Here is a 15,712-nt window from a genome sequence, read left to right as displayed (position 1 = left end):
TTTGCATTCCCCCTCATGCTTAATGATGTCGGGCCTTATTTTTCTGCTTCCTTGCCAGCCTTGATATACAACTTTAAAATTTTTTCCAATTCCGTAAGTACAATAGAGCATTTTATTATGCTTGTTTGCATTTCTGTCAATAGTGGGTTTGAGTGTCTTCACAAATCCTTAGCCCTTGGGATTTCTTACTCTGTTCAGTTCTGTTCATATCTTTTTAAGTTTTCAGTTGGCTTTCCTGTGTTTTAATACTTGATATGTATATTAGAATGTTATCAGTTTTAGATACCACAAGTATTTTCTCTGACTCTGTTACAGTTCTTTTAACTTTAGGGTGTCCTTTGTTGAAAAAATCCTTAATATTAATGCAGTTATCAATTTTTACCTTCAGATTTCTGCTTTTGGGATCCTGTTTAAGGAAACTTTCAGTTACCTAACGTTAAGAATTATATGAAAATGTCCATCTTTAATCAGCCTTATAATTTTGCCTTTTGCATTTAGCTCTTTTATCTGTCTGGCATACAGTTTGAAGTGAGGATTTTATTTTTCTTCATGTAGAAATAAGTTTTATAATACTGTTGTATAAAATAGTATTTTCCCCACTTACATGTGATGTTATATACCAAAGTCCTCTTGTATGTCTAGGCCTGTTTCTGGATTTTCTGTTTTATTCCTGGGCCAGTATCACTCATGGTCTGTGTGTGTGAGATAGAATTATTGTTACCTTGGCCTTGTTTTGAGTCATAGTATCTATAATGATAATGGTCTCCACCTCTGCCCACATACATCCAAAAACTTTTGCTGTACATGAGGTCTCAGAAGATGTTTTTTCTTCCACATGTCTTAGAATGAGTTTGTACATTTTCAGTTTAAAATCTTACTAAAGTTTCAGAATTGATTTTTTGAGAATTGACATCTTATGTCATCCCATCCTTGGCTATTAATGTCCATTTTTTAAATTAGGTTTTCATATTTGAGCTTTAATGCAATGTAAACGTTTTCCTTCAGAAAGATTGTGCAGGTTCCCAGACACGTTTTTATTCCTGTTTTGAGTGATACATTTTCAGGTTGGTTATTGCCTGTTTAAGGGGACGAGTTTTTGTTTTTGTTTTTGTTTTCCCTCGCCACATCGTTTCTGGCAATCTTGCTGAGCTCTTACTGGTTTTCTATGCATATGCTCACGTCTGTAAATAATGATGGTTTTCTGTGCCCCTGTCCATTCACATCACCATCTTACAGCCTATGTTTTGATGACCGTGACCTCTAGAACTGTGTGGGCTGGCAGCGATTGGAGGGATACACTGGTCTTGTTCTTGATCTTAAAAAAAGCACATTACATTTTTCTTTAAGTAGGATATTTGCTATAGAATTTTGATGTGTGGCCTCTTTTTTTCTTAATAAAGAAAGTCTGCTTCTATTCCTGGTTAAGAGTGTTTTGGTCTTCGTTTTTAAACAAACAAACCATAGCATGTACTTTTTTCCCCCTGTTATTGTAAAGATAGGTATATGGTTTTTCTCTTTCCATCTCACTGTAAGTAGATGGCAAATAGCCAGATCTCCAGCATACCCTTTCTGATTTCTAAGAAAATAAATTGGTTTCATAGAGCAGGGAAAGTCTTCTGTAGTTGGCCGCTGCTGAGAGGCTCAGAGAGTTCCTTTATTAGCTGAGAACTGTCTGAGCCCCTTCTGTTACACGTCAGTTCTCTTCTGTTGAATTCTGCAGGGTGCTCACAAGACAGAACAGGAAAATAGAACCTGACCTTGCCTCGAACAGCGTTCCCATCGCCGACTCCCTCCCCGGGTACTTCCTTCCTGCTCATGGGTCAGGAAGGATGCCGATGCAGCATTTTTGCTGGTTGTTCAGTTGATCATCGATTTTTTTTTTTTTTTTTTGAATCATCGACTATTGACTCCCTTTTGGGCTGGCGGTTCTGCATCTTGACTCCTAAACTGTCTCTGGGTTCTGGGGTGGAGGACTAACTTGGCTCACAGTGACAGAGCTGAGCACACTGTGAACTGGCCAGTGTGTTACGTTGAGGAGACGTCTGCAGTTTGTGGACTGTTTGTGTCTTGGAACCAGCAAGAAGGGGTGGTCATGTGTCGGAGTCACTCAGATGACAGCAGGGAGGTGGTCCTCATTTCTGTGTGTGGCTTGAAACTGTTTCTGCCTTTGCTGGGATTGGTCCGAGACACACGGGTGGACGGCCTTGGTGGGCAGTACATATTCCTGAATTTACTGTAATATTAAGTCTTCTTGCTCCATTGCTTTCAAGTTCCACTTCAGTACTTTCCCTCCATGTTTCAGGCCAGGCAGCTTGGTGGGATGACGTGGCCCCAGCCTGACTGGGAGAGAGGAGTTTGGGGGTTGTGGGGCAGGGGAAAGGCCTGCAGATTTGGTTTCAAGAAAAACCACAAGCGAGCTGGAGATGAAGCCTAGTTAGAAAAGGGGGCGATGGTTTGCCTTGTGTCCCCACTTCTCTGTGCTTTTCTAGCCATTCTGACCCCGAAGCTCGAGCGCTGGAGATACTCTACCTGCTTCTGAAGATGGGGGTCCCAGCTCCGAGTTAAACCAGCCCCGTAGTTGGTCACTTGGTGTTGGATGTGTGTGCAAAACAACAGTATGGACACGTTGATCTTTTGAGTTTTTTTCTGTGCGATTCAGCATGGCTTGCTGTTTAATAAGGCTTCCCTGGTAGCTCAGTGGTAAAGAATCCGCCTGCCAACGCAGGAGACGTGGGTTCAATTCACGGAGCAGCTAAGCCTCTGCACCACAACTTTTGAGCCTGTGCTTTACAGCCTGCAAGCCGCAACAACTGAGCCCTGGAGCCCGTCTTCCAGCAACGAGAGAAGCTACAGTAATGAGAAGCCTTCACGTCGCAGCCAGAGAGTAGCCCCTACTGTCTGCAGCTAGAGAAGCTCGTGCAGCAATGAAGACCCAACGCCTTCAAAGATTAGATGAATAAGTAAAATTATTTAAAAAACAAACATGTCCCGTGCAGATAAATTGCTAGAATCGTAGGTTATTAGAGTGGAAAGGGACCCGGGAGGCTCCCAGCCTCACCTTTTGTTCTCTCAAGCAGAAAACCGCTGCTGGAGAAGCCATCTCAGTGGCTGCCACCAAACAAGGCTTTTCCTCTGGAGCTGGAAGGAGGGCGGGCTTCTGGAGTCCCAGGGCCGGGGCAGAAGGTGGGACAGCCAGCCGTCTGACTGGGCGGCTGCTGTGGGATCCTGCCCTGACGGCCGCCGTGTCTGTGTTTGCAGTGCCTGCCACCAGCACCCCGTGGAACCCGGCGTCTGCTCGCAGCTCAGCCTTTCCGTGGAGACCCCATGGGAAACTTGAGTAGGTGGCCAGATGGCAGACCTGCAGGCCCTGGGTCACCCTGTCACTCCTGTCTTGGTTCTCAGGCTGGAAGGTGTCGTCTCCACGGGGCCTTATTGTCCCCGTGTTGAATTTTTATTTACTGCCCCCTCATTTCCTGGGTAGTCCCACAGGAGAATTCTTGCCTGGCACGGGGAAATAGTTTTCTTCGCTCTCTGAGGCAGAGCTGATGGTCCCCTCTGTGGCGCACGTATGAGAACCATGTGGACTTGGACTTGATGCAGGAGCCGGGGCCCACGTCAGCCTAGACCCAGAGGCCTCGCCCATGCTGCCAAGACCCTTGTGGGGCTGGGCAGCTGGTCCCGGCCGCCCCGCCCCTCCCACTGCTTTGCCCGCGCCCAGCCTCGTCTCTGCCAGGAATCGCCTGGTGGCGTTTTGGTCCCGGCAGCACCGCCGGTCTGTTGCTTTGGCCAAGGGTGGAACACCAGGCGGCCCTCACCTGCCCACTGCCCGAGCCCGTCCCCTTCCTCCTCAGCTCAGCCCTCCCTGACAGCTGGCGTCTGATGCTTTTTGCTCTTGAATCCTGGGGTGGGGCCTTTGTGATGGTGTTGCCTTTTGGTTTGACCCTTGGGGTCTGGAGGATTGATTGCTGGAGAGTTAGTTAGCTCTTGGTCCTTTCAGGAGGGTTGAAGTGGTTGCGATGTTTTTGAAAAACCTACGTATGAAACTGAAAGGTTTCACTGGTACATTTGAGAGTCCTTTTGTCCCGGTCGTGACAATTCATCTTTTTAAAGGGCTTCCCTGGTGGCTCAGAGGGTAAAGCGTCTGCCTACGATGTGGGAGACCTGGATTTGATCCCTGGGTCGGTAAGCTCCCCTGGAGAAGGAAATGGCAACCCCCTCCAGTACTCTTGCCTGGAAAATCCCATGGATGGAGAAGCCTGCTAGGCTATAGTCCAATGGGTCGCAAAGAGTTGGATACGACTGAGCGACTTCACTTTCTTTTTCTTTTAAAGTATGGTGTTGGTTTCTGCCATACATCAACGGGGATCAGCCTATAGGTCTCCCATTTCTCCCCTCCTGTGATGACTCATCTTTAAAGAAGTAAATTGATCTGTAGGTGACTCTCTTCTTCTTCCTCTTTGGATGTCTGAAACGTAGATTTATTAAACTCCTCATGAGCAGGTTTCCCTGCTCTTGTCTCCGTATGCTTGACGCACAGATGACCAGACAGAGGGTTCTGATGTCTGTTAGTCGCATTACTGTGGTGGCAGGTAGCAGATATCCTCAGGCATTTCTTTGAAGGAAAGAGGAATTCTTTTTGAAGAAAAGGAGCTTGGGATGCGACATTCTGTAGAGCAGATGCAGACAGCTTTGCTAGCTGTGCGTTTTAAGTCGCTTCAGTCGTGTCCGACTCTTTGCAACCCTATGGGCTGCAGCCCACCAGGCTCCTCTGTCCATGGGATTCTCCAGGCAAGGATGAGTACTGGAGTGCATTGCCATGCCCTCCTCAAGATCTTCCTGACCCAGGGATCGAACCTGCATCTCTTACACCTCCTGCATTGGCAGGTGGGCTCTTGACCACCAGTGCCGCCTGGGAATTACTGATGTCTTGGCATTGGGTGGCTATTGGCCTACTGCTGGTTGAGTTGCTAAAAGCAGTTTCTATAACTGTTAAGTAGACCAAGCATCATTACAGTGGTTTAGGTCTTTAACTTAGTTGCCTGGATTTTGATGGTTGTTCATTGCCTTAGTGTGAGATTGGCTTTCTGATTATGTGCTTCAATTCCATCTAATGACTTTTCCATGTCGAAATAAATGGGAATCAGTGGAGATCAGCCATTGGTGAGGTTGGCTATAGACCAGTGATTATTGAAGCTAATCACCCATATTTTTTGTTTATATAGAAGCCTTTTTCCACTGCTTTTAACCAGGCTGGTATAGAGAGCCGTGTGGATTTGGGAATCATTATTGGGCACATTTTTAAAACGGCTGTGAGGAGGAGGAGTTTGCAGGTGTTGAAATGTTTGGTAGAAAACGGTTGGTTCTTTAAAAGTAACAGTTGATTTCTGGCTGTGTTTTGAGAAGGAAATGCTCTTAGGCTTGCTTTCTGTCCTGAGCTGTGGCATTCAAGACTCCTTGCCTTTCTCTCGCCCCCTTAACTCACCCCACCTCTAAGTGGAGCGGTATTTCTGGACACTGTGTTTCGAAAATGGATCTCCATTCAGAGGGGGACAGACTTGTCCCTAAAGGAAAAGGGGCATAAATATGCCAAATGCAAAACCACAATGATTTCTTTGGTTGCAGGGACCTTGGGGCCATCTTGCGCTAAGAACTTGCCTTTAGAAGATCCTTTGGTTCCCATCCATGTCTCCCTCTCCTCAAAGGGATGGCAGCCCGATGGACAGTGGGCACATGATCCCCCGCCTCGCCAGACTCCCGCGGAGGTAAGCTGCTGTCGGCGCTGCCCCGACAGACGTGCGCCCTCCATCAGCCTGAGCTCAGCCTCCACCCACAGCTGGTGCACGCGTGTCAGAGGCCCCGAGACTTTCTCTCTCCTGTCTCCAGCAAGGGCTGGGGCTCTGCCTCATCGGATAACCATGCGGGGCTTAGGAATGAGTGGAGTGCAAGGCAGGCCTGGCCGCTTTCTCCTGGTTGAGGACAGGTGTTCCCCTGACTGAGATGGTGGTCTTGAGTTCACGGTCAGCCTGCTGCGGGTCTGTGTCTGTCACTCACTGCACAGTGGACTTAATTCTGGTCACTCAGAGCTATTATTGCTTCAGGGGCAAGTTGCACAGAGTCTCCTGCCCATCTTGCTTGTATCGGGGGTGGCAGGGAGGCGGAACACACTGTTGATGGGATTGCTGTCAACTGTTATGAGTCTGGTGCCGGTGTGTGTGAATTAGAAACCGAGCTCTGACCGTCTGGGAGGTAATGGCTCCGGATCCGGACCCGGGGAAGACCCAGCGGACAACTCCGCGTCTCCCCCGGGAATCGGACCGCAGCCCCAGGGCCGGCTTGCCTTGGCTGCTGGCCGTCCGCATCACTTTACTCTTCAAGGAGCAGAAAGAGCGGAACAAATTACTCTGTTTTCTAGCAGAGTTGTCATTTGTGTTTTTGTCTTGAAGGGCTTAGGTGTCCGGGTTAAAAAGAGGAGAAATTTTAACTTGTCTTCCTTGGAGAAAGGTGCTGGGGGTCAAGCTTTCCTTGGGCTGTTGGAATGAAGTCAGACTTTGGGAGCCGAGGTGTGGCTGTCGAGAGAAGCGGACTTTTTAACCCGAGGGTTGTCTTTTGGACTTGGTGCATAGACCTCCCATCTCCCTTTCCGGCAGTAGCCGGCAAGTGGGCAGGCGGGTGTTGCAGGATGGCCAGCCGTGCAGGCTTGGGAGGTCACGGGGGTCGGATCTTTGCAGGGCTCAGTGCTAAGAGCCTGAGGGTGGGGCACGGAGGGGCTGCTGGTCGGTGGGGTCCCTGTCCAGGGTGATCCCATGTCTGGGGTGGGGCGTGAGGCGCCTCACCGCCACCATTTCCTTTATGACAGCTTGTCCACATTTTCAAAAAAGGAAGCGTCTTCATAGTTGACCTTTGGAGGGGGCAGGTAGCTTCCTCTAACCCGTGAGGCTCACCTCTGCCTGTCTCCAGGATCTCCCTCCAAGCTCCGGGCCCTGTGCTCTGGCGAGGCCCCGGGCCCATGTGGAGAGCGTTAGCAACATCATCTCCTGGTTCTCACGTGCTCTTGTACCTCCCAGGTCCCCATATCGTGTGTACTCACCAAGAGGCGCAGTAAGCCACCTGCAGCCCCTTGCTCTTTCTTTCATGGACTGTGACGAGGCGGCTGCACCTCTAATCAAAGGGAGTCCGTCCCAGCCCAGCGTCCGTGTGAGAGCAGCAGGTTATGAGCTCAGGTTTATTCAGAGAATTTTTAATTCTAGCTTCCCTTCTTGCTTGAATAATGTACCGAGTTTGATACTACCTTTTCCGGTTCGAATCAAGTTTCTGCCTCCGTCTGACATTCGGAAAATTAGAGCCGGTTCCCTGGAGTTGGCTGTCAGCAAGAGCGGCAAGTTCCTAGCCCGGCTCTCTGATGTCTTCTTTGATCCAGGGAGGTTTGGGGCTCTTGGTCCTGCCCCAGATGTGTTGCAGTGTGCAGAGCTGTGTCTGTCTTTACCTCATTTCAGGAAAGCACTCTTTGGGTAAACTGGGATCTTGGGCATTTGGGTTAAGATAAGGACTGGCCCCCCTAGAGCATATTTAACTAGTGTTCACTTGTGCTGTACTGGGGTGGGGGAAGCAGGAAATGTTTGCAACATATTCAGCGAGGTGTATGAGCCTTTAAGGACTTTGAGGTCTGAAGTGTCTTTCCCCACAGGTAACCTGACAGGTGCTTGCTTTTTAAAAACTTTGAACGGTGTTCTGTGTGTGTGCGCGCAGGGCCCTGGGGGTTCGGAGTCCGGCCTCTCCCTCCCGGAATGTGTTCTGACTGTGCCGGTCATTTGTGTCGGAAGCTTGTCCTCCCTTCATGCCGCTGCTGCTGACAGGAGCTCCGTCATGTCCAGCTCTTGGCGACCCCATGGACTGCAGCCTGCCAGGCTCCCCTGTCCATAGGATTTTTCCAGGCAAGAATACTGGAGTGGGTTGGCAGTTTCTTCTCCAGGGGATCTTCCCGACAGGGGATGAATGGAGCCTGTGTCTATGACGTCTTGTCTGCTTTGGCAGGTGGATTCTTTACCATTGGTACCACCTGGCCTGGGTTTTGGGGCCCTGGGCCCCCTCGCGTCGGGTCCAGCCACCCCTCCTGCCACCGTGTCACATGACTTGCTGCTTCTGGGCGCTCGGAGCCCGGCTGCCCTGCCTCCGTTGGGCACGGATGCAGGTGGGGGCCCTGTGCCCAGATCTTCTCGGGTTGGTGAAGGAAGGAGACGTGTGATCTGGCCATTGCCACCCCGAGCAAGTGCTCTGGTGGTCAGGGCCCCTGTCCAGGAAGGGGAGAGGGCATGTTAGGTCAGGGTGAGATGGAGCCTGGCCTTCTGGACCTGTTTCTTCAAGATTCCCCAGCTCTGGCTTCAGACTGCAGAGTCCAGAGAACAGCTCAAAGGCAAGAGACCGCCTGGCCTGGGAGACTCACCCTGGGCCATAGGGCCTGGAGATGGAGCGGGGAGATAGCAGGGGGGCTGCGGTGATGAAGACGCCGACCCAAGGAGGGAGAAGGGAAAGCCACTCGTCTTGGACGGTGACACATGTGACTGCCGCGTGCGGGTCGCAGCACAGGGCCACAGAGCAGTGTCGTCCGAAGCCAGATAACTTGGTGTAAACTGAACTCGCCCGCGTCAGACCGTTGCACACGCTCCTGAGCTTTCCGAGCTTGTTATAAAGGTGGTGTGGTTTCTGCTCCTCAATTATTTTTTTAAAAAATAGACTTAAAGCATTTGGCAGGGCTGGGTCTTGCCCTTTGATGCCCTCCTTCTCTCCATGCCTCTCTCAGCTGTTCTGGTGCCCCTCGCCCCCCTCCTTGCTGCCAGGTAGGTGGAGGGGCGTCTAGGGGTGTGAGGAGGGTGTGTGTGGGTCCGTGTGGCTCTCCCCTGGGGTCCTGCTCTCAGCCGGCCACCTTGGGGACTCCCTTGGTGCTGTGCCCGTGAACCCCACCCCAGTCCCTTGAAAACTGTGTTTCATCACTTTGGTTAATTAGAGACTCAGGAGTTTCAAACCACACATAAGAGGTGTGAATAATGTGATATAAATATTGTTGGAACCCTCTGTTGTGGTTTCCCTATCTTTTTTTTTCCCCCTTCTATTTTCATTTCAGAGTTTAAGCAGTAACATTGAATGACAAGACTCTTTCTAGAAAGACAGGTTTCTCGGCTCATCTGACATGCGTATACAGTTCTACTTATCGTGGATAGTAAGAAAAGGTGTGGGCACCGGAGGGCGTTGAGCTGTGACTTGAAAGTCTAGTGAGTGAAAGTCGCTCAGTCGTCCCCGACTCTTTGCGACCCCATGGACTATACAGACTATATTCTCCAGGCCAGAATACTGGAGTGGGTAGCCTTTCTCTTCTCCAGAGGATCTTCCCAACCCAGGGATCGAACCCAAGTCTCCCGGGTTGCAGGTGGTTTCTTTACCAGCTGAGCCGCCAGGGAAGCCCGTAGAGTTTAGAGGTGTCATGGAAGGTGTGAGCATGCATGGTTCTCATGAATAATGAGGTTGGCCCCCACCCTTCACACTGTATTCGGGCCTGTTGGGTCTTTGTGGGCCGAATCTCCCTGTCACCACATAACTGGAACATAATTGGGCTCCACGGATTGTTGGGGGTGGGGTGGACAGGGAGGGTCTCACATCAGTTGGAGCGCAGGCTGGCTACCTGCTGGAGGGCTCCGAGGCGGGGCTCGAGCCAAGGGAGTGTTTCTGGATGCGCCCCGTCCTGGAAGACGTTGGTAGGTGCTGCCTGGTGAGATGTTTGGACACGCTGGGTCTAGCAGGCTTCTGTTACAGTGTTCTCGGAGCTTTTGCGCCTTGAAGGGGAAGTTTAATATGTGGTATTCCTAAATGTATTTCTCTGTGGGACCCTTCTCTCTGTCTCTCTGTGTTTCTCGCTCAGTAGATTTCAGTTCTGTGAAATTCCCGACAGATCCCTCTGGAAGTAGCTCTCTAGTCAGCACTTGGAGGATAAGCCTTAGGGGACGAGTGTGGTGGAGAACGCCTGGAGACGCCAAGCTGGCCCTAAGCAGCTTTCTGTGGGTCTCCTGCTATTTCGCTGTCTTTAGAAGAGCATTCCTTTCAGTGTTGGTGGTTTAAAGGACCATGAAGCATGAAATAAAAGGCAGTTAATGAAATAGCATGGTAATGTTTTAAACAGTTTTATTTTCCAGTAGTTTTGTGAGTGAGACCATGGGATTTGAGAGGAAATAAGCTGTGAATTATTTGTGCACGTCTTGTTCCGTAGGAAACACAAAGTAATACGTTAGCACACACACAGAGATCACGAGAGCCAAAGTCTACGGTGGATTTAAAATAATGGACAGAAACGGTTGGGGGCTTGGTGGTGGGGGGGGGGTGATTAATAACCACATGTCCCTAAAATCTTTTTGTCTCACTTTTTCATAAAAGTTTGCCAAAGTCGTTCCTAAGGGTTCCTCAGCCCCAGTGGGGGTACAGTTCCCCTTTTGTTCATTGCTTCGTCCCCGAGCAGACAGTGTAACTGAGGGATGAAGGTACCGTCGCAGAAGCCGTCCCAGGCCTGCGCTATGGGCCTCTCTGCCCAGCCTGGACTCTCCTGGGCCCCTGTCTCTCCTGCAGGGCCACCTGCTATTGCCCAGTGTTGGGGCCGCACATGTGCAAGCCTGGTGGGTGGATGGGCACTCCCGCTTCCCCTCTTTGCAGTCCTCAGGGACCTCGACTCCTAATTTGGGGTGAACGGGCCACCCACAAGGAGAGGCTGAGCAGGGTGGCTGCTGCCCATCTGCCTCCTTTGGGCCGGCCTGTGCCTGAACCTGGTGGGGTCAGGAGGAATCTGGAAAACGCCTGCTGGTTCTAGGAGCGCTTGACCTATTGACGTTAGACTCTCAGTGTATTAAAACTTGGAAGGGAGCGTGGACTCTCTGCCAGGAAATGATCCGATTTGTCCATTTTATCATGTGTTTGCGAATCCTCTGGGTCACTTTCTTGGTTTTTGGCTCAAACTGTTTTTTAAACACAGTTGATTTCAGAGTTACTTCCAAATATCTGCCCCGTTCCTGTGCTTCTTCCTTCTGTGTTCACTATTTGTTGGCTCCAGTTAATTTTCTGTAAAGAAAACTGGCTTGGGGCTTATGATTCCACGTGAGCAACGTGGCCATGAGAAGGTAGAGTCTCTGAAAAGGGAGGAAATTCACGCACGTTTTCATAAACGTGAGCAGATGCGCGACTCTCTCGAACCTCCTCTGAGCGGCTGTTTCCCAGATGTTGGATTTTTTTTTTTTTTTTTTTTCAATTTTGTGGATGGGGGAGCCCTAGTGTTCTGCAGGAATGGCCAGATGGTGGGTCCACGCCCAGAGGGGCCCCCGATGCCGGCGCAGGGCAGAGCCTGTCCTGGGCCTGCGGAGTCCTTGGTGCTGGGTGTTTAGTCACTGACTTTGGTTGCGTGAAGGCCTGGCAGTGGCAGCCTGTCCCATGTTCCCCAGCTCTGCGAGGAGGGCCTTTCCCCCAAACGGGAGCCCGGGCCACGGACTGCACACTCTCCCCCCATCCACGTCTGCTGCCTTGTTGGGAGATGGTGCTGTTGACTCCTGTGTGTGGGGACCAGGGTGTCCTTGGCCCTTGTGAGCTGCCTGCCACCCTCGGGCTAGAGGGGCCCTCATTTCACTGTGCTGATCTGCGCGGTCATTCAGCCACGTGGGGGAGCCCCGTGTCCCCTCCACCCGCACCCACACCGTGACAGCCACCCTCCCAGCCTCCGTGGCCATTTGGAAGTCATCTGCCGCATTCCCCATTGTCCTGGAACAGCTGCAGCCTCTGCTTCTGGGAGAGGGGAAAGAACATCTGTTTTCTCTGAGAGTGATTTTTAGTTTGCAAGCATCTGTCCTTGCGTTTCTGGGAAAAATGGAAATGGCCCGGGAGCCCTTTGTATCAGACCCCAGGGTGACCGCGGGTAGAAGCAGAACAACTGACGGGTGGGTGGCCTAAATGAATCCCCAAGTAAAGCTGGCTGTGAAATCCCAGGGGAATATATTTCATCTCACAATCAGTCATGGGGATCGAGCAGTCGGCTCGGCACCAAAGAGAACAGAAAACGTTGAGATGTCTCGAAGGACAGGGACGTGGATTCCTTTCTCTCCCCGAACACACTGCCCGGCTGTAACGGAAGAACATCCCTGCAGACACTTGGCAGCTCCATTTTATGGTTTTCAAGAAAGTTGAATGAATTAAATTTCCAATTAGGCGAAATATTTTACTTCACCAAAAAGAAACTCAGGTCTGTTTTCTGGCTGATGTTACTTACCTATGATTTAAAATAAGCATTAATTGTATTCCTAGTTCTGTTTAACAACCGATGGAAAAACCCAAGTGAACTTTTTGGCCAACCCTTACCTTTTCTGCACATTCAAACCTTTGACGTATCTAAACACAGCTAATATATTTAGATACAATAATTACAATTAATTATGCCATATTGGGCTTCCCAGGTGGTGCTTGTGGTAAAGAACCCACCTGCCAATGCAGGAGACATAAGAGATGCCGGTTTGATCCCTGGGTTGGGAAGCTCCCCTAGAGAAGGGAATGGCAACCCACTCCAGTGTTCTTGCCAGGAGAATCCCATGGACAGAGGAGCCTGGCAGGCTACAGTCCCTGGGGTTGCAGAGTCTAACACAACTGAAGCGACTTAGCACTCACAGTTATGCCATATGCTTTTTTTTTTTTTTTTTTTTTTTAAACTTCTGTTGTCCAAGTTGGAGAAGGGAATGGCATCCCGCTCCAGTATTCTTGCCTGGAAAATCCCATGGACGGAGGATCCTGGTGGGCTACAGTCCATGGGGTTGCAAAGAGTCAGACAGGACTGGGCGACTAATCACATCACATTGTCTAAGTAAATTTCTTGGGGGGAGAAGAAAGGTATCCTGAGATGACAGCCCTTGCTTGGATTATGTAATGAGGAGCTGCTTAGCCTGTAACTACAGAGAAGTTTCCTGTGGGTGAGGGGGATGGACCCCTCCCCACCCATTGTCACACAGCAAAAGCGGGACTTTAAGGTGTTTGGGTGAATAAGGACATCAGAATGCAGACATGGAGTGCTCAGACCAGGCCCTCTTATCGAACCCTGTCCGGGAGCCGCGCGATGTGGCGGTCATAGCTGACCGCAGTTTGCCAATTGCTGGACCAGGGCACTTAGCGTGGCTGCTCTCTGGGCATCTGTACAGAGCTGTGTGTACAGAGCTATATGGCATTTGTATAAATGCCGCGATGGGGTCTTCTGGCCAAGGCAGCAGTGGAGCTGGGGGAGGTGGTAGCTGATGTCACAGTCGGGTGTGGGGGACCAGAACCACCGGTCTCGTCAGTGACCTCGGGTCTGCGCCCCGGGAAGGGGTTGCACGTCTGATGCGTGCACAGCTTGACTGGGTCCAGCCGCCCATCGTGAACAAACTGACTGTAAATCGGGTACCTGCGTCTGTCTGACTGTTACTAGAGCTGTGCAGAAGATAAAAGTGCGTGAGGTGGCTGGGAGGTGTGGAGGAAGAGGAGCAAGAATTTGGGTGGCAGAAACGTCTCCTCAGCACAACCCAGCTCTGAACAGACAGCACACTGAGAAGTCCCTTCCTTCGGAAGCGGTTTACTGTTGGGGTGTGGTGATTACCCTGCAGGATGGAAATAGAAGTATAAATACATAAGAGAATTCGTCCCCTGTGCATTTGAAATAATAGCATCTGTTATTCGTGAATATCCTAATTCCATAAATTGTCTTAACACTTTCGGCTCCTCTTCAATTTGCAAACCACAGTAAAGTCTTCTTTCTCTGCTGTGTTCACCCTCAGGCTCAGTCTTGTCCCATCTTTGGGCTGGACCTTTATCAGAGAATTAATTCTGCACCCTAGCAATCACTTCTTTGGGTTTTATGGTTTTCTCGCAGATATTTCTGATGTTTGCTGTGTTGTCATCATTCAGCCATTCAGTCGTGTCCAACTCTTTGTGACAACATGGACTGCAGCATGCCAGGCTTCCCTGTCCTTCACCATTGCTCACACTTATGTCCATTGAGTTGGTGATGCCATTCAATCCTCTGTTGCCCTCTTCTCCTCCTGCCCTCAGTCTTTCCCAGCATCAGGGTTTCTTCCATTGAATCGGCTTTTCATGTCATGTGGCCCAAGTGTTGGAGCTTCAGCTGTAGCATCAGTCCTTCCAATGAATACTCAGGACTGATTTCCTTTAGGATGGACTGGTTGGATCTCCTTGCAGTCCAAGGGACTCTCAAGAGTCTTCTCCAACACCACAGTTGGAGAGCATCAATTCTTTGGCGCTCAGCCTTCTTTACGGTCCAACTCTCACATCCATACATGACTACTGGAAAAACCATAGCTTAGACTGTATGGATCTTTCTCTGCAAAGTAATGTCTCTACTTTTTAATACACTGTCTAGGTTTGTCATAGCTTTTCTTCCAAGGAGCAGGCATCTTTTAATTTCATGGTCAGAGTCACCATCTGCAGTGATTTTGGATATGATGTGCAATGATACGAAAATCTTTGGCAGAAGGATACTCTTGTAATTATTAGAAACACTTCACTTTTAGGAAGAGTCCATTTTTAGCTTATCATGATTATGGCAGACTTGTTTGACTTGGCAGTTTATGCCCACTGACTGTTAAGTTTGCTCTTGGAGGAGGGGGACGGGGGAGGGGGAGTCCTCTTCTTTCACCCTCCCCGGGCACTCCTTCCACGCTCCCTGTTGTTTTGTTTGTCAGATTTAGGTTGTGAGTTTTATTTCCTTGAGACCCTGTAAGGATCTTTAGGCAGAGTGCTTTTATCCATCTTAGTTGCTACCAGCATTCAGCACAGAAACGTCGCATTAACACATCTTTTACTGTGTTGTGCCAGATTTGTGTTGATGCCAAAGTGCAGAATATCTCAGTACCCGTCTGGGGAGACTTAATTACTGAGACTCACGCACATACATGGCACGCAGTTAGAAGGCAGCCTCTTGCAGGAGAGAGACTCTCCCGACATGAACCCCGAGAAGAGCATCTGGGGGACGGCTCCGTGTCCTTTCCAATTTACTGCAGGACATTAGGGCAAAAGTTCTTCTTCTTGGCACAGGGGAGCGGGGCGTGGGAATGCCGCAAGTCCCAGGCACACATTACGTAAATTGAGGTCCTTTTCAGGCAGTCGGATTAGAGTTGGTTGCTTTCTGAAAGGAAAGCGGTTAAGAGCAGTTATGCTAGAACATGTCTCCCTCGCTGGCATCGCTTAGCAGTTGCTTAGCGTCTGCGCTGTTGGTTCCTGTGGTTCTTGCTGTTTCGGTGTCTGACTCAGCATTAAGTCTGGGGTTGATTCCCAGTTGCCTCCCTGCCCTGCACTCAGCCAGGTATGCAGTTCTGTCAAATGTAAGAGGCTGATGACCTGGATGCATATTTTCTGTGTCTGTGAGTCTTCCGGTTCTGTAGATAAGTTTCTGTGTATAATTTTTTTTTTTTCACTTGACTCCACATGTGAGTGATATCATATGATACTTGTCTTTCTCTGCCTGCGTTACTTTACCCTGTGTGCTCATCTCCAGGTCCATCCATGTGGCTGCAAATGGCATTATTTCATTCTTTTTCACGGCCGAGTGGTATTCCATCGTCTGTACGAGCCACGCCTTCTTTAGCCGTTCATCTGTCGATGGACCTTTGGGTTGCTTCCATGCCTTGGCCTTTGTCAATAGCGCTGCTGTGAA

The 15,712-nt window shown here is 49.9% G+C and overlaps 1 protein-coding gene across 1 annotated transcript in view; it reads left to right on the top strand.

Annotated features, from left to right (window-relative positions):
• Window positions 1-15,712, top strand: part of STK24 (serine/threonine kinase 24) — a 96,640-nt gene that overhangs the window by 49,102 nt on the left and 31,826 nt on the right. The window lies entirely within an intron of this gene.

The sequence above is a fragment of the Budorcas taxicolor genome, chromosome 12 (genome assembly GCF_023091745.1).
Source record: "Budorcas taxicolor isolate Tak-1 chromosome 12, Takin1.1, whole genome shotgun sequence".
Lineage (NCBI taxonomy): Eukaryota > Metazoa > Chordata > Mammalia > Artiodactyla > Bovidae > Budorcas > Budorcas taxicolor.
The sequence above is the reverse complement of the archived record's forward strand: the minus strand, read 5'-3'. Positions and strand labels throughout refer to the sequence as shown.